This window comes from Chiloscyllium punctatum, chromosome 41, assembly GCF_047496795.1.
Source record: "Chiloscyllium punctatum isolate Juve2018m chromosome 41, sChiPun1.3, whole genome shotgun sequence".
Lineage (NCBI taxonomy): Eukaryota > Metazoa > Chordata > Chondrichthyes > Orectolobiformes > Hemiscylliidae > Chiloscyllium > Chiloscyllium punctatum.
Genome location: NC_092779.1, coordinates 52,516,357 through 52,539,286, shown reverse-complemented (window position 1 = coordinate 52,539,286; position 22,930 = coordinate 52,516,357). Strand labels below are relative to the sequence as shown.

Below are 22,930 nucleotides of genomic sequence, written 5' to 3'. Positions count from 1 at the left end.
CGTCGATTCTCCTTCTCCTTTGATGATATATGCCACAGCCAAGTCAGTTTTACCTCTGGTTTAGGATTGAAAATATAGGAGATGTGTAGGACCTCTCGGGATGTGTGCCATGCTGAATAGTGATGGTTAGGCTGTGAGAAAGCAATTATTGAAAGGTGCTCGCACTGTAGTGACTTGCAAATACATGATTAAGCTGCCAGAAATAGTGGGGTGAATAATATGATTAGAAACAATACTTTCATAAAGAATGCCTCTGGTAACAGGAAACCAATATGACCATTGCCCCGATAGAGATGGTTGCTCGGGATAAGCAAGGACATTGTAAGAGATGGGGATTGGGCCAGTTAGCAACATCTGAATGCCCAGCTGCAGCACCAAGCAGAAAGAGTATAGGCCACTTATGCTTCTCTTCTTTCCAGAGAAATTAACCCCACAACATTATCACCCGCCAGCTTTCCCTGTCATTTCCTTCAATGTTCGGGATCACAGTGGGATCGAACATTTCACACAGGTGCAGCAAAACCTTTGGGCTTTGTATGCAATGCTTCAATTCTTAAATTCCAGCAAAAGCTCCAGTTTCAATACACTTACAACCACAGCTTTGTCAGAGCATTACACAAAAACTGGTCATTCATGTAATGCAAGCAGCTCTAAAACAGGCTTTATGCAATATCCAGAGAGCAAGAAGACTTGAACCTCACAAGCACTGCAATCACCAACTCTACATTCAATTGAGAATAACCTGAACTAACAATGACCTTCTCCTGGCACATGTCCCATGTTTTCACTTCAAAATTTAAAAGTGGCAAAACCTTCCAGTAAATTAACCCCAATAATTACACCTGCAATAATTTGTTATTTCAATCCATACAAGTGAGCTTCAACAGAAAAATAACGTTTTGCATTAGGTGATAAAAAATTGAAAGTAACCACACTTAATAATGCCCAGCATGGAGCAAAGTACTGCAGGTCCTGGAAATCTGAACAGAAAATGCGAGAAAAACTCAGCAGGAATCTCATCAATGAAGAGAAAAACAGAGTTGTTGTTTCGAGTCCACAATCTGCACTAGTTTTGATGGTGGGTCGCTGATCTCTTTCTTTATGTGCAGTTGCTGCCGACATGCAGAGCATTTCCAACCTTTCTCATTTCTACTGGAGCAAAGATAAACTCCTTCTACCACCCATCCATTTGAGACTTTTTAGTGACTTGATAGAACTGAGTGGTCCATTTGATCATTTCAGTGAGCAGTCAACTGTGGATTGCTGTGGATCTGATGGCTCATGTAGGACAGACCAGGAAAGCGAAGGCAGATTTCCTTTCTTAAATGGTGCTAGTGAATGAGATGGGATTTTGAGAACAACAATAATCATTGGCTGGCAGTCTGTCAATCAGCACGGTCTATGTGTCATTGCTTTGGAAAATGCCATCCATAACCCTACACCCCTAGAGGCATGGGGTCCGATGAAGGAAATTGTCCTTAACCCTTCTCCAGTGCTCTGGCTGGATGTTGTTCATTGGAAATTAACTGATTGTCTGATGTTAACAGCAAATATTTTCCATCCTCTTAATTTTATGTTTTTGATTCTCTCATCATGAACTTAATAGTTCCCTAGTGGGGGTGTGGGGGGGATTATGGAAACATTATTGATCTATTTTTAAGTTTTACCTAGGTATAGCCCAGGACTCTTATTATACACTGTGATCAAAACCATGATCTTACAAAAACCCCAGCTTGCATTTCTGTAATGCCTTCAATTTAGCTGATGGCATGGTGGCTCAGTGACTAGCACTGCTACTACAGAGCACCAGGGAACTGGGTTTGATTCCAGTCCTTGGGTGACTGTCTATGTGGAGTTTGCACATTCTCTCCAAGTCTGTGCAAGTTTCCTTCCAGAGTCCAAGGATGTGCAGATTGTTTGAATTGGCCATACTAACCTGCCCATAGTGTTCAGGCATGTGTAGGTTAGGTGCATTGATCAGGGGAAATAGATTAGATTAGATTACTTACAGTGTGGAAACAGGCCCTTCGGCCCAACAAATCCACACCACCCCGCCGAAGCGTAACCCACCCATACCCCTACATCTACCCCTTACCTAACACTATGGGCAATTTAGCATAGCCAATTCACCTGGCCTGCACATCTTTGGACTGTGGGAGGAAACCGGAGCACCCAGAGGAAACCCACGCAGACATGGGGAGAACGTGCAAACTCCACACAGTCAGTCGCCTGAGGTGGGAATTGAACCCAGGTCTCTGGCGCTGTGAGGCAGCAGTGCTAACCACTGTGCCACCGTGCCGCCCATAAATAAGACTTCATTTAAGGATGAATACGATCTAACTTATCAAAATTTAGGTTATAACCTGCTAGACAGGTGAGATTTATTATCAGCAAAAGCTAAGTAGTAAAAGTGTATCAGCTTGTACATTTTCCATTGTAATACACAAAGTATAAGCAAAACCATCTCCCCAAATGCTAAAACGATAAAAGAATTGATAATGACTCAAAGGAATGAAACCTGACAGACCATCTGGCATTGACTAAGACATCAGAAATAACAAAGAACAAATATGTCCTATCAACCCTCCAAAATCCACCTTACTAACACCTGCAGACCAGTGCCAATATTAGGTGAGCTTTCTCACAGACCAGTTAAAAAAAATTACCTGACATGGACATACTCACAGAATCATATCTTGCACACAATGTCACAAACAACATCATTGCCATCTCTGGGAATGTCATATACCATCAACAGGACAAAGATAGCAGTGGTGGAGACGCAATGGTATACAGTCAGGAGTCTTGGGTGTCCTCAACATTGATTCTGGACCCCATGCAGTCTAATGGCATCAGGTCAAACATGGAGTAGGATATCTCATGCTGATTATCACATTCAACACACACACACACTGCTGATGAATTAGTATGCTCCATGTTGAAAATGACTTGGAGCACTGACGATGGCAAGGGTTAAGAATGGATGGGAGGCTTCAAAGTCTGCCATCAAGAGTGGTTTGGACACACCATTACTGACTGAGTTTGCCAAGTCATAGCTGCTAGACTTTGTATGGAACAGGTGTTGAGGGAGCCAACAAGAATGAAAATACACTTGACCTTAATTCACCAATCTGCTTGGTACAGATGCATCTGTCTATGACAGTATCAGTAAGAGTGATCGTAAGCCTTGTGGAGATGAAGTTCCATCTTTACATTAAGGATTGTGCTGTTTGGCATTACTACCATGCTAAATGAGATTGATTTTAGCAACTCAAAACTGGGCATTCTTGAGACAATGTGAGCCATCAGCCACAGAGTTGTACTCAACACAATCTGCAACCATGTAAACCAGCTTATTCCACCATCTTTCATTTTCATTAAGGCAGGGGACCAACCCTGGTTCAACTCAGGAGTGCAGGAGAGCATGCTGGAAGCAGCATTGTACTCAAGCTAAAAATGAGGTGTCAACCTGGCAATGTTACAACATAGGACTACATATACGCCGAACGGCATAGCAGCAAGTATTAGACAGGGCTAAGTGATTATACTTCTAGATTTAAGCTCTGCAATCCTGCCCATCCACTTGTAGCTGATGATGAACAATAAAACAACTCATTGAAGAGGGCGGCTTAATGGTGCAAAGAGTTTCAAGAAAAGCTGCAGTGAGAACTGCTCATCCTTTTGATCTCAGGAAACAAATGGGTCATTAATAGATTTAATTCGTAACTCCATTAAAGTCCAGCTATCAGGTGGAAAAATGTCTTCAAGTGCCTACCCGCAGACTGATAGCTAAGTGGAAGTTATCAGTAAGCACTTACATCAATGCTGAGGACTTTGTAATTTGTAATTTTATTGAGCCCAGGATTCAATTGACCATTCACAAAGCAAACAAGTAAAAAAGGTTACAATTAGCAATCAACAGGAAAAGAACTTTATCTAATCATGGTTGGGTTCTGAGTGCCCTGAACAATTTGCATTTTTAATCAGCCTGGATTAAAGAAGCACTTGCATTTTATATAATCTATTTCACAAGACCTGGATGGCCAAAGCACTTAACACCAATTAAGTACTTCTGAAGTGTAATCATTGTTCCAATACAGGAAATATGGCAGCCAGTTTGCACATAGCAAATGCCTACAACTGCACATCATAATGACCAGATTACCTAGTTTTATGATTACATTTTAATGACCAGATTACCTAATTTTGGTTGAGGGAGTGCTATTGGCTGATACAACTCCCTATTCTTCTTCAAAATAGTCCCATGGGACTTTCTATATCCATAAAAGAGGCCAGACAGACTCTCAATTGAACATATAGTTATACAAAACCCTGCTTGGAGTACTGTGAACAGATCTAGGCACCACACCTGAGGAAGGATATATTTGCCTTGGAGGAGTTACAATATAGGTTTACAAGAATGATATGTGTTCTTCAGGGGTTAAGTTATGAAAAAAAATATCCAATCTAGACCTGTTTTTTCTAGAATTTAAAAGATTAAGGGGTGATCAATCGATGTCTTCAATGTTTTAACAGGAAATCACAGGGTAAAGAAATATAAACTATTTTGACTCATTCGGGGTTTAAGAACTAGGGGAATCAGGGCCAGACCATTCAAGAATGAGGAAACACTTTGATATACAAAGGGTAGAAGGTGATTGAAATTCTCTTTCATAAACGGCAATGGATGCTGGATCAGTTAGTCATTTAAATCTGAGATAGATTTTTTTGATTAAGCAACACACTAAGCAATATGCACCAAAGGCCAGTATATGGAGTTAAACTCAGAGCAAACTTAATATTACTGGATGATGGAAAAGGCTAGAAGGGCTGAATAGCCTTCTGTTGTTCCTATATTCCAATACCATGTGATCTGAAAGATGCATTACTGAGCAGTAGCACCACACTGTTAGTCTAAATGAGTTCTTCAATATTATGATGAGGTAGGCTGGTTCTAATAGTTATACTATTGATACCATTTGTTGGCAACTTTGTAACAAGATGGTATAAATTTATGATTAATCACAAAATTTCCAGTAAAGTCAATGAAAGTGGGGTAAAGGTTTAACAGTCAGCTAATGTGTTATCCCTCTGTTCTACATTATTTACAAAAGCTTAAAGTGAACCATTTTTCCATTCATGCAGGGTTTAGACTTCAGTAGGTCCACAGATTCAATGTCGGCAAGAAGATCTGAACAGGAGAACCAGAATATTTTATAAATGGTGAGGAATTAGCAGCTCAGGAGAAGCCATGAGATTAAAGCATCCATATAAATAAATTACTAAAAGTATGGATATAGCAAATATCAGAGATTGTGGAGTATGCGTCAACCTCATGTAGAAGACAACCCCATTTATCCAAGACCAAAAATCATGTTTTTGTTTATACTTGCATAAATCTACATATCCTTCTCAGCCACAACAGGCTGTACTCAAAATAGTAATCAGCCTCAAGGTTTCACTACGCAGAAGTATGTTTTACTTGCCTTCTAACTGGCCACAAGGGATACACAGGACTGTAAGACATGCCCACACATAGGAGACACCTCATGGAGAAAGACAAAGGGAAATGAAACTTCCCCCAAAACATGTTAAGCATTAACCTAACAAGCTAAAAATCATAACATTCCTAACTCATCAAATATCCGTGCAGCAGTGAGTGAATTTTTTTTATACATGGACAGTCTTTGACACTGATCCAGCTCCCTCAGAACCAGGTATCAGAGTGAATAAACTGTCTTGAGACTCCTGTTTATTTTTTTTTCATATTTCCCCACACTACCACCTAACTGCAGTAGTGTTTATTTTTTCCTCAGCATTCATGTTGTGTGTGTGCCGGTGTGAATTTGGTGTTAATGAAGAGGTTGTGTTTATTTATACAATCTGAGGAGCAGCACTGCCTGCACACACACATGCTGTATCACAACCTCTGACACCACAGACAGTTACATGCATCAAACACTAACTCCAATTAGAACATGGGTAATATTAGAGAATCTTCCACTGCAGGCACTTTCTCAGCTCAATAGTGTCTTAAGAATTGGTGACTACCACACAATTGAAAACCTCAGGTTATTTTTTAGCTTTTTAAAGTTGGTTTTATTGAGGGACCTCGCAGCTTCCCTGCACGCCCCTCCCCCCCACCTTGTAACACTGACACTTCCCTTGCTGACGTCCTCATTCAGTCATTCCCTGTTATCTCCCTTTGCCCCTCTCCCTCCTCCCTGCCAAACTCTGCATTCCTCTCACTCCTCTCTACATTTCCTTCACCAGTGTCCTCACATCGTACCCTTCCATCCTGCTCCCCCGATAGTCCTGAACCACAATCCCACTTCTGAAATCGAGGAGAGTGAACAAAGTAGTCAGTCTTCAATTATTTGTGGTGAGGAATTAGAAGTTCAGGAGAAGCCATGAGATTGAGGCATCCACATAAATAAATTACTAAAAGTATGGATCTAGAAAGTACAAGAGATTGTGGAGTATGCGTCAACCTCATGTAGAAGACAACCCCATTTATCCAACCCCAAAAATCATGTTTTTGCTTATACTTACATAAATCCACATATCCTTGATTATACGAGTCTGTTTACTTTGATGTTCCTTGAGGTTGATTGGTTACGCTTTGGGTGTGGTTTCAGCCCTAAGTAAACAAATTATACAAGTTGCTGGATGTAAAGAGCTGGAATAATGAGCAGGAAGAAACGTGAGTTAATACCTGCTCTACAAATACAAATTGGTGTGTCAGTTTTAAAATTTGTTCATGGGATGTGAGCACTATTGTCTGGGTCAGTGTTTATTTTTCATCTCTAATTGTTCTTGAGAAGATAGTGGTGAGCTGCTGTCTTGAACTGCTGCAGCGTTTTTTTCAGGTGTAGGGACATCGACTGGGCTGTTCAGAGTTCTAGAAGTTTGATCATATAAAAGTGATGGAATGATTATATACTTTCAAGTATGATTAGTGTTTTGGTTTGGGGGGGCATTGCAGCTAATTATGTTCCCATGCATCCACTGCCCTTGTAATTCTAGGTGGTAGAAGTCATAGTTTGAATTGTGCTGTCAGAGAAGCCTCAGCGACTTGCTGTGGTGCATCTTTTACATGTTACACATTGCAAATGTTGTGTCTCCGTAGTGAAGGGAATAAATGTATGTGCATGGTATGAATCAAGTGTGGTGCTTTGGACTGGATGATGTCAAGTTTTTTGAATGTTAACTGCCCTAATCCAGGCAACTGTGGAATATTCCATTTCACTCCTGACTTGTGACTTACATGCCTTGTGCAAACAGGCTACAAGGAGACAGGAAGCAAGTTTCTTGTCACAGAATTCTCAACCTCCAACATTTCTTTGTCGATGCAGTGTTTGTATGGCTAGTCCAATTAGTTTTCTGGTCAATGGTAACTTCTGCATATCTCTGCGATATAAAATAAACAAGAAGTAGGGAGAATGGTGATGGAAGGGACAAGGTTAGCCAGGGGAGCAGGAAGATTGACAAGTGGGGAGAATATTGAGGGCAATGGGGTTTGTGGAATATTAGTTTGTGGATCACACGATGATGAGGTACGCAACTGGATAAACTGTATATACTGTGAGTGGGAGCTGATATCCTGAATTCGGTTTCCTGTTTCTCAGCAACGGGAATTAGTTGAGTAAAAAACTGGTACAAGAATTGAAGAAAGATTAATCCATCTGAAGAAGATAGCCAAGACCAAATTTATCATGAGAATTTGGAACAGCCAGATGTTTTGGTTTGGTATCACAATGGTTTCTCAAAAACCATCAGAATGGTTACATCATCACCGAAATACGATGCAAACATACTTAGGATGAATCAGGCATTAAGTCCGCAAAACAGTTCAGACCAACAATTATTTGGTGTAGCCATATAAAGAAATGAAAATGTTTAATGTTGCTACAGAAACCTTGGATCACTCAGAGACTATCAAAAGACTTTGATATCAAAATTACAAGCTGCCAACCATTCATCATCAAACATCATCAAAAATGCAAGCACCCATTACACCACTTCAGCAAACCAGGGAAGAGGCCATGAATTTCAATGTATCCAGCAACCAACTTTTGAGTGGAAACCTTCAAAAACAGTTCTTATGAAAAGCACAGCACATCATAAAACAGTAATACAAGCTTCTATGGACAATGAAGAAAATTGAAGTTATGTCCAAATGCCAGAAATGAAGTTCCTTGTCAAACTGTCATCAGATAATTCAGAAAAAGTGGAATATCAAATTCAATGAATGAAGAGGAACATGGTGTTTTGTGCAGGGAAGATTCTGAAACTAGAAGTGCATATCTAATATACCGTGAGATCATTACAACAGCCAAGGTAACTCAATGAATCTGATTAACGTTCTGTAACAGGTGCCCAGGATGCATTTGTGGGGCTGAAAACACATTCATTAAAAGTTACATTGTGTTATTAATTTATCCAAAAAACAGTGATGCATTGCTTATATTGTCACATTTCAAAAAGGGCAGAAGTGGGTACTGCAGATGCTGGAGATTAGAGCCAAGATTAGAGTGGTCTGGAAAAGCACAGCCAGTCAGGCAGCATCCGAGAAGCAGGAAAATCGACATTTCGGGCAAAAGCCCTTCATCAGGAAGGGCTGACGAAGGGCTTTTGGCCAAAACGTCGATTTGCCTGCTCCTCAGAGACTGCCTGACCTGCTGTGCTTTTCCAACACCTCTCTAATCTTAACACATTTCAAAAATAGGACAACCACATCAACAACCACAGTTCATGTTTTATATGAAGTAGATAAGTCAACCTTCGTACTTGGAATGATTTTTGAAGGCTTTCAAGGTTGATTTATACACTGAGGTCTACAGTATCTATGTCTATTGGTCTTTAAACTTGGAGGCTAGAATTTTGCTTAACTTGTAAATGATTAAATGCATTCCAAGCTTTCGCAAATCCTGAAGGAAGGTTAGATTGGACCTTCCATAGTATTTATAATATTTGAAAACCAAATTCCAGAAATATATTCCAGATGAGATGGAGCTCATAGTGATGAACAGCTGCCTTTATTGCCACTCAATGTGTGACCTTGCTAACAATGCTGTTTTATTTCTTACTTCAATGAAGCCAAGTGTCAAAGAGTTGCTGCAGTTTACTTTTTAAAGGTCCACTTCCTTCACCAATGCCACCTGGCCCCAACAATTCCCGCCCACCATCACCATACCCAGATCCACACAAAACAATCTTGTGGTAGGATTTGCAGCTGCTGCCTGAGAAATAAAAAGAAAGCAGACAAGCAGGGAATGTAGATGTGCCAATTTGTTAAGGAAGTGTCAAGATTACTATTCCACTTGAATTTTTTTTTACATGATGGATAGTATTGTCCACTGTGGCTCAATGTAGGAGAAAGTAAAGACTGCAGATGCTGGATCTGTGGTTCAATGTCCACATGGAAGTTTCATCAAATGACCTCTCACCTTATCCTGCCAACAGTTACCTGACACATCCACTCTTGTGGTCATCCACCTTCCTACCCTGATTAGAAAAGGAACATGTTGTTTGTTAATTGTTTGGTTGAATCCTGACTATCAATCAAAACAGTTTTTCAATATCTCCAAGTAGTTTCTGCAAGGAAGAAAAATATTCAAAGAAAAGTAAAATTGCAATTTTTATTTCCTGGAAACCACCAGAAGATGGCCACTTCTAATGATGGTGTGAATGTTTTAAGTGGGGTACATACTGTTGAGCAAAGTGGGGAATGGGTCATTTTTTTATGCTATAGCAGTTATAACTTTCTTTTGAAAGAGTTCACAAAACAAGTCAATACTATATTCTACATAAGTGGCAGGTCTCTGGATATTTAGATCTTTAGCATCATAGAGAACAAATAGACATGAGGTCAGTATCCCCTTGAGTATAGAATTAAAGAAGATGTTTAGTACATATAATTCAGATACCTAAGATGATTAACAGATTTGACAGTGTATTGGTACACAGAGGAGCACTTGTGTCATGCAATAATTTCCCTACCTCAGCACTAGAAACTCTGTACTCAAGTCTCAGCTACTCCAGGTTTGTGTTAAAGATTGATTAAAAACATCAATAGGAATACAGAAAGTATTTCCTATGAGAATGAATCCAGCACAAGGGAGAACAATCTTACAATTAAAGCTAGGCTCTTCAGGAATTCTGGCAAATACTACAGGCACTCGGTCCTTTAAAAAGCTGTTGAGATCAGTTGAAACATTCAATATTTGAGGTTGATGAATGTTTGTTCAGTAAAGGATATGGAAGCAAAGTAAACAGATGAGACCAGCCAGGATCTAATTGCATGGTAGAGCAAGCTGAATGGTTAACTTTCTAATTTCCTAAGATGGGGAGAAATTTAGGTCCATTTAAATTTAAATGCACAAAACATGTTAATTTCTAACATTTTAACAGACCCCTAAGTAAGAATGAAATCTCAAAAAAGAATGGCAACACAACAAGTCTGTGAGTTTCTGTTTGATTCGGACAACTAGTATAAAGTGCAAAAGCGCATTAGAACTGTTTATAAAAGATGACTACAGGCTCTTACCCCTAATACAAAAACACACTCAGAAAACGAACCCTCAGCATCTGATTTCCCAACGCTAATTAATTTTATCACATTGCAAATACAATACAGTAAACTTGTAAAGTGGATGCTTGCCACTTACCTAATAGCAGCCATTAACTACTTCAAACAGATTGCTATTAGAATTTTGCTGCCACATGGGAATGTGAGGCGACTACCTACTGTGATTCAGACGTGGAAAAGGAAGCACTGTTCAATTTGTTGTTTCTTTGAAGACAGTGATCTCAATAAACAGACTCCGTCTTCCCCCATTTAAATACTAACCAAAGCCTATTCTTCTGAAATTTAGCACACTCACAGTAGACAGCCAGTCATGGAAAAGGCCTGATAACAACAAATGGCAAAAAGGTGGTGATTTTGATTCAAGAGCAAAATACTGTTGATGCTGAAAATCTTATAACTTTGGTCTGTGGTTGTGGAAAATGGAAGTTAGCAAATTAGCAACCCATTTTATATATGTCTTGATTTCCTGAGAAATAAATGGAAATAAAAATGTCTGGAATATACAAAGTTAAAAATCACACAACACCAGGTTATAGTCCAACAGGTTTAATTGAAAGTACAAGCTTTCAGAGCGCTGCTCTTTTGTCAGGTCATTAGCTTGCACTTGCAAATAAACCTGTTGGACAGTAACCTGGTGTTGCATGATTTTTAACTTTGTCCACCCCAGTCCAACACCGGCATCTCCACATCAGAATGTACAAGGTGATCTTCTCACTGAATAATAGTATGCACAGGTGAGAATGTACACATCTAGGCCTGTGGTGCAATATACTTGCATCACCAACATAGCTGGAAAACCTTGATGTCTCACTATCATATTTGATTTAAACTTGAAGCCAAAGAAAATACTTCTTAAATAAAAACTTCAATTGAAAATATAAACATAACATTTTGTTGAAGTTATTATTACCCATACCAGAATTTTGTGAAACTGAACTAAACTCTCACAGACCATTTCATACAACTCTTTATTTAAGTCTGAGCTGGAGTTTGGCATTCACAATCAATTGTTCACACAATTATAATCTGTTTTCCTAGACTTTTGTGGCAGAACTGCAAAATCTGGATATGCAAGGCTGTCTTGGCTTACAGAAACTAGATTTAATAGCATGGATTTTCCAGAATGCCAATATCAATCTAAAAGCCTTTTTCCAACAGTTGGATTTTTCAACTCTTGTACAGGAGATTGCCCAGCCAATATTGACCAACTGGTGTGGTATTTGTCCCAAATTCCAAACTTTGTGCCAATGGTCTAAACAGAATAGGAATTTTGCCTGAAAATATTTTTAATCAGTACATAACAGAAATAAGATTTCAGTCAGTTTCCAGTCAGAAATCCAAAGTGCTTGCAAAACTACATCGATAATTTTGGGTATAGACTACATTTCAGACAAGCTTACAGTGGAAAGGAAGTTGCTATAAGAATGTCTTGGACTATCTTTCACCCTGTATCAATTTCTAGTATAATATCACCGCATTCAATAAATATGGTAAAGCGAAACACATGAGAACAGCATTTAACTCATAAAGTCCCCATGAAACAAAGGCCCTGTTAATAATTGATTTTCAATCTGTAAGAGCAAATATCATCTTAAGCGTTGTTTCAAAATCAATCTTCTTTGAAGCAATAATATTGCGCATTAACATACTCAAATGTTCTCACGTTAAAGATTTCCCTTTCTTTGAAGATTTGCTTGAATTTTTTTAAAACTCTAGTAATACTGGGGAATATTGAGAGATGCTTTTCTCTACCCACTCCTGAAGACAATGATTTATGCTGTGGTATGGCTTACACAAGTATTGGATACTCCCTGATCCTTCATCCGATTGATGACTCCTCATGTGTGAGACTTAACTGAGCACCAACAAGATCTTCAATGAATGCATTTTCCAGCAGAAATCCTTGATATCACTAGAACTGCTTTAACCTGCAAGTCAGGGAACAGAGTTCCAGCTCCATGAACAAAACAATCTAGAAGTTGTTTTAAAATGTGTGGGGGTAGTTTTACCTTTTGGTGTGAATGTCACATAAATGATATCACATTCATGGCCCTCCCATCTTTTTGACTTAACCATTGACTTTTTTTTAATCAATTGTAAACATGTGTGATGCATAATATTGGGTCCTTCTACATTCCAAACAGGTGACTACATACAGAAATCTATACACTTGGCTAGCAAGTGAAACATTCCAAGTCATCCTGAATAATTTGTGAGTGTTGCAACTCATGACTAAAGGCAAGTTTTGATGTAACCCACAGAAAATAGCACAGTAAATATATGAGCAGCACTCATCTTTGATGCAAAAGGGCTTCATGGGAGAATAATTCCTTTTAGGTCTGAAGACTACTCACTAGCCAGAGTATATGTGAGAGGAGCTCACTAACTGAGTGAAAGGAATGAACTTGAGTCTTTTATAATATTAGGAGAAGGGTGAAATTACAATCTTTTTGCAGCCCAACAACGTAATTCAAATCTGTTCAGGACTACCAGACCCTCTGTGAGGCATTGTTTGAAAAATTATAGTCATGATGTTAAGGTGCCGGCTTTGTTTTGGGGTGGACAAGGTCAGAAGTCACACGACACCAAGTTAATAGTCCAATAAATTTATTTGAAATCATAAGCTTTCGGAGTGCTGCTCGTTCATCAAGTGAAGTCAGGCTTCGCCTGACGAAGGAGTAGAAACCTATGGGTTATAACCTGGTGTTGTGTGACTTCTGACCTTTTAACATTATGCACAATCATTCCCTTTTGTGCAAACTCTTTCATTAGACTAAAATCGCATTTTACAACTAAACTAAAATGCACATGCTTGGAGTAAAAACTGAAATTATTAGAGAAATGGCTTCTTCAGTTTTTGCTTCAGATCTTCAGCAGCCATAATTTGTTGTTTGATTTTGTTGCAGGGCATTCTGTGTGAAGTATTAAGAACAGGGCTAGCTTATATTGCTCATAACCATCATTTAATTTAGTCGTGACTGATCTATACATCAATTCTATTGAAGAATTTTGCTTCCAACCATTGGCAAAAATTGTCCCAGTGTCCACTGACTCCAGGAAAGAAAATTTGGAATTTCCATGATCATTTGTGGGAAACAGTCTTTCCTGAATTCCCTCTTGATTAAGCTGGTTCTAATTTTAAGATTATGCAGACTTGTTCTTGCTTCCTTCACCAGAAGAAATGATTCTACACTTGAGATTACTATTAATTACCATTTTAAATACCTTAATTAGTTCACCTCTTAAATCTTCTAAATATGACCAAAATTTATGAAATCTGTCCTCTCGCTTACCTTTTAGAGCGTGTATCCTTGTTATGGAGAGATGTGATCCAGTATCTTTTTTTGTAATACTTGATGTGAATCCAAATATATAAGCCTTGAACTATTAAACAAAGGACACTTGCCAAGGCAAAACAGCAGCAACAATATTGCACCTACAAGGAGCTCAGATAGAATCACTTAGTCTGGAGAGCTTTCAGATGGAGGTCACATGGCCCAGTTTGAGCCTTTGATAAGAAAATTATATTTTTTGAACTCTGTCAGAGAGATAATTTGACCTCCCACATCCCACTACTCTCTAAGCAAAGCATGTGAGTGAAGGACCCACTAAAAGTCATCTTTACCACACATGGAGAGTTCCTGAAGAGAGATTTCTCAGAAACTACACCACTATCTAAACCAAAGGAGTTCAGGAAACTATAATTGTTCCAGAAAGATACCTGAGTACCAGCAGCTTGTGTTGGTGTAGAATAACTTGAGGAACAGCATACCATTTGAGATAATCCATGACTATTCTGTTTTTTCATGAGTTTAACTATTATTTGGCTAAAATAGTTTAAATACTGTACAGAATTTTCATTTCTATTTCTCCTCAGAATTGTGTGCACAGGATAATTGTAAAGATGATAACTTGCCATTTTCTGTATTTTGGATTGTGGACTGAAATGGAAAAAGGACTGTTTTAAAACCAAGGATTGTATGATGAATTGATGCACTTTTAAAAAGCAGGTTACTGAAACTCATTGTAAGCCATATTTACACTGCTGACTTATTCAGTCAGATGGGCTGGCACTATAGGGTGCGTACAAAGTGACAGTTGGCTGGAAACAGATTGCTGAGCGGCTTATAGAATTATGATCTATTGTGAATAACAAAGTATATCAGCATAACAACAACTATCTGGGTAGCTGAAAAACTTGTAGGTGTGAATGACTCTGGTAGAAGCCATCAGCCTTCAGACAAAGGCAAATGGTGTATCATTCTTGCCAGTAAAATATCTAAAGACCAAAGAAAGCCAATCTTCTTTCCATCACGAGTTACTGTAAGCTGTGGCCTTTTACCAATAACTAAGATACTTAAAATACCAAACACCTGTGCTTCCAGTGAAAAGATCCTCGTGAAGTGAGATTGATGAACAGAAAATCCTGGCAAAAAGGAATACCTCAGCAAATCTTGTGGACTGGGGCTATTGAACTGCTTCCCATCTTTTCCCCGTCCATCCGTAACACCAACTTTATTGTGTGCCAGAGGGCTTTAGGAAGCAGGTTAGAGTTTTAACTAGATTTATATGTTAATAGTTCAAAGTTGTTTACTTGTGGTCAGAATCCATTTACAGTAATTGTAAAACAAAAACGTTTTGTTAAGTGTGGTAACCTGGTCCATGTTTCTTTAAACTTTTGTCTGCCCGACAGATAAATTGTGAAATTTTGTGTTCTTTGATTGAAAAACTTTAACATTTGTGATGACCCCAGAAATAGGGGGATTTTATTCCCACTGTGCTACCCCAGTGACTCGTGACATAATCAGTTTTTTCACAAAGGTTACAGATATACTATATATATATATATATATATATTTGCATTGTCCAAACTGTTTGGGAGTATTGATTAAGTTTTTTTCTATAATAAACCAGTTATTTCATACTGACTAAAGAAACTTAGCTGACTTTTTTTCTTAATGGTGGAAACAACACAGTCTGAAATCTATTTAATTGCCCATATTACTGTCAACATGCAAAAATTTAAATCTTGTTATGACCAGTGAAGGAGAGTACTTAAAAAAGGAAACAATGCAGCCTCAAACCTCAGTTATTACATTCTCTGGTCAATATATTCTCCACCTTCTTCAAGCCATAATGTGGAGGTGCTGGAGTTGAACTGTGGTGGACAAAGTCAGAAGTCACATGACACCATTTATAGCAACAGATTTCTTTGAAATCGCAAGCTTTCGGAGCGCTGCTCCTTCACATAATGAAGACTTCACCTGAGAAAGGAGCAGTGCTCCAAAAGCTTGTGATTGCAAAGAAATCTGTTGGACTGTAACCTGGTGTCGTGTGACTTCTGACTTCCTCCAAACCAACATCTCTTTCCTGTTCTGATGACAGGTCACAGACCTGAAACATTGGTTAGTAAATGAACAGAGGCAACAGTGGTCTCACCTGTATATTCTTCTTCAGTACTAGCTCTTTACTAACAGCACATTCTCTTGCTGCTGTACAGATATTTGCTACTTTACTAATGTAATAACTTTTAATTTAAAACCAGCTTCTGCAGAAATGTGAGACCATTTGATCTGAGTAAACTTTAACAAGCTTTATTAACGTAACTATTTACAGGACATGATAAGAGAGGTCATGAAGCTGCAGCCTCACTGACACAGATTCAGTAGCATATGATCTGACATCACTATCCATAGCTCCTCTCACACATGCTCAGTTGCAATTCTTGCAGTAATAGAATGAACCTATTACTTGACAGCTTTATACTTCAATTGTTTTTTTGGCAGACTAATTTCTCTTCATTATTTGCCACATGGGGTCTGGTCTCTATAGGCTCTGTCACCTACTTGATCCTTTGCATCAAGCTATATGGTAAGTAAATTATGAATTGTGGAATTAACTATTAGTGCGAATATAGCATGTCATGGCTGAAATAGGTGGGTGGTGCAACATTTACACTGAGTATATGCAAAAACACGATTTTTGGTGCTGAAAAATTGGGTCACCTTATACATTGGGTCATCTTATAAACCACAATCTACAGTGCGTATCATGCAAACAAAAAAAACAATCACAAATGGTTAGTGCTGCATTGTAAATCAGTCATTGTGGTCCCACAGAAAATGTAATTTTCATGAAAATGCTCAATAAAACTCATGCTAATCTTCTTCCAACACATTAAACCACACTGTTCCTCCCGCGTTCTCAGCTAAGCTTCAGGAATCAAATTCCTGATGTGGAAACTGCCACCACCAGAATTGGACAGCCAAATGATGTTATCTATGTGAGTGAGAAATGCAAACATTGAGTGCTATCACCTCTTTCTTGGTTTGTTTACAAGGTAAGGGTTGTATGTGTAGATGTAATCTGTGAGGTTGTTAATACTAATGGTGCAATATTTGCCGTGGGAATAAGTGATATTAGTGATAAACACATTAGTGTATTTGTATAACATTTCTTGGACTATTTTTAAAAAGGTGAATCCAGCATTGACACCTACAGACACATTTCACACACACATTTGTTAATGTGTTTGCTACTGCTCTGACACAGCACGATCTCAAGGAAATTCTGTTACACTGCAATGGTATTGCACTAATGACTAAATCATCATAAGAGATGGCACAATTATCAGAATAAATCTTTCCACAAGTTGAAATGAAACCCCTTCCTCTGATATTTTACAGCTGGGACCAACACTGGATAAATTTTATTAAAACATCAACACAGGAATTTCTTAGAAAACATTAAAATGTTTAATAAAACCAGAAAATGGCAAAAATTCTAAGCAGGTCTGGTGGCATCTGTGGCGAGAAAAGTGAGTGAATAAATTGATTTAAATATGATTTTTCTTCAGCATTTGAGATCAGTACCCGAGGAGGGAGGCAAAGGACAGGCTTTATTAGAGGTCAGATAGGAATTTTGATGGGTGGGGGGTATGATCTTAAGAGGGATGACCCAGTTAACACAAATTCACCATTCCCAAAGGATGCACCCTTCCTTTCTTATCACATTTTAACAAATAACAATGAGAAAATGGACAGGCCACTCTTGTCTACTTTACACCATCCAGTCTGATAGGCTAGTGGAGATGAATAATAATCTTTATTGTCACTGTAAAGGATTATTGAGAGCCTCAATATGTCTAAGGGTGAACAAGTTACTGGCACCTTACCTGTCTACTATATTCAGGGGATAAACTTGGGAGAAAGTAAGAGGGCAGTGGCTCACAACCACTCTTATTTTACATGCTCCACCCAAGTTCCAAAAATAGCTTGCTATGGGCACTGAACCCTTCCAGTTCTGGCCTCTTGCACAGCTTCAATTTCCATAATTCCTTCAGTGATTATCAGCTGCCTAGGAACTAAACTCTAGAGTCATAGAGTCATGCAGCACAGAAACAGACCCTTCATTCCAATTCGTTCATGCGGACCAAGTTTTCTAAGCTGAACTAGTCCCATTCGCCTGCATTTGGCCCACAACTCTCTAAACCTTTCCTGCCAATGTACCTGTCCAAATGTCTTTTAAATGTTGTAAGCGTACTCGGGTTTACCACTTCCTCCAGCAGTTCATTCTGTATACGCACTACCCTCAATGTGAGAAAGTTATTCTTTTAAAGGTCCCTTTTTAAATCTTTCCTCTCTCTCTTTAATCCTATTGCCTTGAGTTTTGGACTCCTAAACTGGGAAAAGACCTTGACTAATCAATTATCTCGCCCCACCTGATTTTATCAACTTCTAAAATGTCACCTCTCCACCTCTAACAATACAGGAAGAAAGTCCCAGCCTATCCAACCTCTCCTTTTCACTCAAACTCTCCAGTCTCAATAACACCCTTGAAAATCTTTTTTTAGAATCTTTTCAAGATTAGTAACATCTTTCTTATAGCAGGGCATCTGGAATTGTATGCAGTACTCCATATGTGGCCTGACCAGTGTCTTGCACAGCTGTAATATGGTATCTCAACTCCTGTTCTCAATGATGTGAACAATAAAGACAAGCATGCCAAATGCCTTCTTCACCACCCTGTCTACCTGTGATGCCACTTTCAAGGAACCATGTACCTGCACTCTAAATCTCTCTGTTCAACAACACTCCCCAGAGCCCTACCATTAACTGTGTAAGTGCAACCCCTGCTTTCTCTTACCAAAATGCATTCATCTAAATTAAACTCAATCTGCCATCCCTCAGACTACTGGCCCAGTTGAACAGGATACCCTTGTACTCTGATAACTTTCTTCACTGTCCACTATGCACTTACAAACCATGTCTCCTATATTCTCATCCAATCTTTTATATACATGATGAACAACAGCGGACCCAGCACCAATCTTTGTGACACACTGCTGGTTACAGGTCTCCAGTCCAAGCAACGATCCTCCACAACGACCTCCTGTCTCCTATCATCAAATAAGTTTTGTCTCCAATTGGCTAGCTTTCCCTGGATCCGTGTGATCTAACCTTACTAACCAGTCCACCATGTGGAGCTTTGTTGAAGGCCTTGCTAAAGTCCATATGGAACAACGTTCTTCACTCTGCCTTCATCTATCTTCTTGGTCACCTTTTCAAAAAACTCAATCAATTTTGTGAGACACAATTTCCCACCCACCAAGCCATGCTGATTATCCCAAATCAGTCCTTGCCTTTCTAAATGGATGTAGATCCTGTCTCTCTGATTCTCCTCCAACAACACTGCTCATTGGTGTATGGTTCCTTGGCTTTTCCTCACAGCCTTTCTTAACTAATGGCACCACATTAGCCACCCCCTAGTCTTCTGGCACCTCACCCGTGACTGTTGATGATACAAATATCTATCTTCCTTAGCTTCCCACAATGTCCTGGGATACATTTGATTAGGTCCCGGGCATTTTAGGTTCTCCAGTACCTCCTCTTCTGTAATGTGGACTCTTTTCAAGACATCACTGCTTATTTCCCTGAGTTCCCTAGCTTCCATGTCTTTCTCCACAGTAAATACTGACACGAAATATTTGTTTAGGATCTTATCCATCTCCTGTGGTCCCACACATAGATAGCATCTTTGATCTTTAAGGGATCCTGTCCTCTCCCCGTTACTCTTTTGCCCTTAATGTACATGTAGAATCTCTTTGGATTCTGCTTAACCTTATCTTCAAAGCTATCTCATGTCTGCATTTTGCCGTCCTGATTTGCCTCTTAAGTGTGCTCCTACAACCCTTATACTCCTCAAGGTATTCACTTGATCCCAACTGTCTATACCTGACACATACCTCCTTCTTTTTCTTGACAGAGTCTCAATTTTTCTAGTCATCTAGTTTTCCCAGCCTTGCCCTTCATGCTAACAGGAACATGCTGTCCCTGAACACTTGTCATCTCACTTTTGAAAGTCTCCCACTTGCTGGACATCCCTTTCCCTGCAAACAGCCTTCCCAAATCAACTTTTGAAAGTTCCTGTCTAATACCATAAAAATTGGCCTTGCCCCAAATTAGAACTTTAACTTGTGGACCAGGTCTATCGTTTTCCATAACTATTTTAAAACTAATAGAATTATGATCACTGGTCCCAAAGTGCTTTCCTATTAACACCTCAGTCACTTACCCTGCATAATTTCCCAAGAGGAGGTCAAGTTTTGCCCCATCTCTAGTATGGCCGAAAAGTGTGGAGCTGGAAAAGCACAGCAGATCAGGCAGCATCCGAATCCTTCATCAGGAATGAAGGGCTTATGCCCAAAATATCAATTCTCCTGCTCCTCAGATGCTGCCTGGTCTGCTGTGCTTTTCAAGTGCCACATTTTTCAACTCTAATCTCCAGCATCTGTACTTCTCACTTTCTCCCCATCACTAGTAGGGCTAGCTACATACTGATTGCAATACAGAAACATAGAAACATAGAAGATAGGAACAGGAGGAGGCCATTCGGCCCTTCAAGCCTGCTCCGCCATTCATCATGATCATGGATGATCATCCAACTCAATAGCCTAATCCTGCTTTTTCCTCATAATGTTTGATCCCATTTGCTCCAAGTGCTATATCTAGCCACTTCTTGAATACAAGAAAGGTTCCTTGAACATCACTTAACAAATTCCTCCCCATCCAAACCTTGAACATTATGGCAGTACCACTCTTTGTTTGGAAACTTAAAATCCCCGACTATGACAGCCCTATTATTCTTACAGCTATCTGTGATCTCCCTCCATATTTGGTCCTCAATTTCCCACCAGTTACTGAGGGGGCTTATAGTACACTCCATCAAAGTGATCACCCTGCTTATTTCTCAGTTCCACCCATTTAGCTGGACAGTTCACCAGAAATAGCATCCCTAAGTACTACTGTGATGTTTTCTCTTGTCACGGAGGCACAGTAGCTCAGTGGTTAGCACTGCTGCCTCATAGCACCAGGCAACCGGGTCCAACTCCTGCCTCGGGCAACTGTCTGTGTGGAGTTTGCACATTCTTCCTGTGTCTGCATGGGTTTTCTTTGGGTGCTCTGGTTTCCTCCCACAATCCAAAGATGTGCAGTTCAGTGAATTGGCCAAGCTAAATTGCTCATAGTGTTAGGTGCATTAGTCAGAGGTAAATATAGGGTAGGGAGATGGGTCACTCTTTGGAGGGGCGGTGTGGACTTGTTGGCCCAATAGCCTGTTTCCATTCTGTAGGGGATCTAATCTAAAAAAATGCCAGCCCCCCCCCATCTCTCATGCCTTGCCTTTTATCTTTCCTATCACAGCTGTACCCCAGTCCTGCCCTTCCTTCAGCCATGTTTCTGGAATAGCTATAATATCCCAGTCCCACATTCCCATCCATGCCCTGAGTTCACCTACCTTACCTGGAAGGCCTCTTGCATCGAAATAAATGCAGTTTAACTCATCAGTCTTCCCTCATTCTCTGCCATGCTCTTGCCTATTAAACTTGCTAGAATTCCCTTTCTCAACTTCTCTGCCTCTCTCCTTCATTAAACCTGCCTTTTTCCCTAAGCTTTTACTCACCATCTTATGGAGTTCAGTGTCAGCGTTTGCTCAATAATGTTCCTGTGAAACACTTCGAGATATTTTATTGCATTCAGAAATCCAAGTTGCTGTTGTTGCTGACTCTCTCTGTAGCACCATGGGAGATCTGTTAGTTTTTTTTCCAAACAAGAAAGGTCAAAATTTATACATTTTTTCTATTGCTGCCAGAGAAAGATGAAGGTCATTGCGTCCGAGTAATTAAACAATTTCAGCTGTGTAAGGCAAACTATGTTGGGCAACAGACAGACTGCTTCTAGGAAAATCTGCAGTAAAATAATATGATCAGCACTGTTTCTCAAAGAAAAGCAGTCAGGAAACTTTACATTTATCACTCTGGTATTTCCAAAGTGAGAGCAAATTTGTGTGTTCAGTACACACTGAAGTTAATGGAAAGATCTTTGCCAAGCTGAAGCATTTCTAAGAGTGCACTGTCTGCAGTTCTGGGAAAGTACTGACATCATGCACAGCCAGCATATCTTTAAACCAAACTGTCCACACTGTAAATAAAGTTTAGTTGGTTTATTTGAAGGATGACATTGTGGAATGCACAGAAGATAACAACTAAGCACAGAAACTGATGTGCTGTAAAGAGTAAACAAAGCCTGACTGAAACCATTTCTCATAACTCCACAGTCATTTCTGGAGCCATCAGCCTGCTTGGCTCACACTAGCAAGACTAAGTCAAACCATGTAAAACCTGCCGATGTCCATTGCCAAGTCTTTCCCATCTCAGTAATGTCTTGCAGCCCTACAACCCACTATAATTTCTGCAACCCAGCCTATTGTGTATTGTACAAGACAGTTAATAATTTTAGTGCTGACTAACATCATAAGTTAGCTCCACCCAGGAAGTCCTTTATATCCTGATGAGCAGAGCCTAAGGGGTGTTAATGCATTTTTACATGTGTTTTTCAGTGTCTCTCTTAATTGTTGTTACATAAATGTCGTTGGCAGTAATGTGTAGTTTTAAGGTGGGTCTAATGCCTCACAAGAGCCTATCATATATCTCAAATGCAATGTAGCTGCTTATAAAGTACTACATAATAAATCTATTTACTGTTCAACCAGATTGAGCCTAGCTTCTATCAAAGCCTTCATGTGGACATCCTTCCCCAGTTGGTATCAATACCAATAAGAAGGATCGGTGACAGTGAATTTACCCAAGGCTTCCAAATCACATCAATGTCATAGAGTCATACAGCACAGAAACAGACCCTTCAATCCAATGAGTCCATGTCGAACATAACCCCAAACTAAACTAATCCTACTTGTCTGCTCCTGGCCCATATCCTTCCAAATCTTTTCTACTCATGTACTTAACCAAATGCCCTTTAAACATTGCAATTATACCCACATACC

General features: G+C 39.4%; 1 long non-coding RNA gene across 22 annotated transcripts in view; it reads right to left on the bottom strand.

Moving 5' to 3' along the window:
* Positions 1-22,930, bottom strand: part of LOC140465071 (uncharacterized) — a 222,100-nt gene that overhangs the window by 148,259 nt on the left and 50,911 nt on the right. For 3 of the 22 annotated variants that reach the window (XR_011955081.1, XR_011955079.1, XR_011955067.1), the window contains exon 3: positions 6,553-6,640. The exons of the other annotated variants lie outside the window; for them this stretch is intronic. This is a non-coding gene — a long non-coding RNA (uncharacterized lncRNA). The remainder of the gene's footprint in view (positions 1-6,552; positions 6,641-22,930) is intronic. 22 annotated transcript variants of the gene reach the window in all.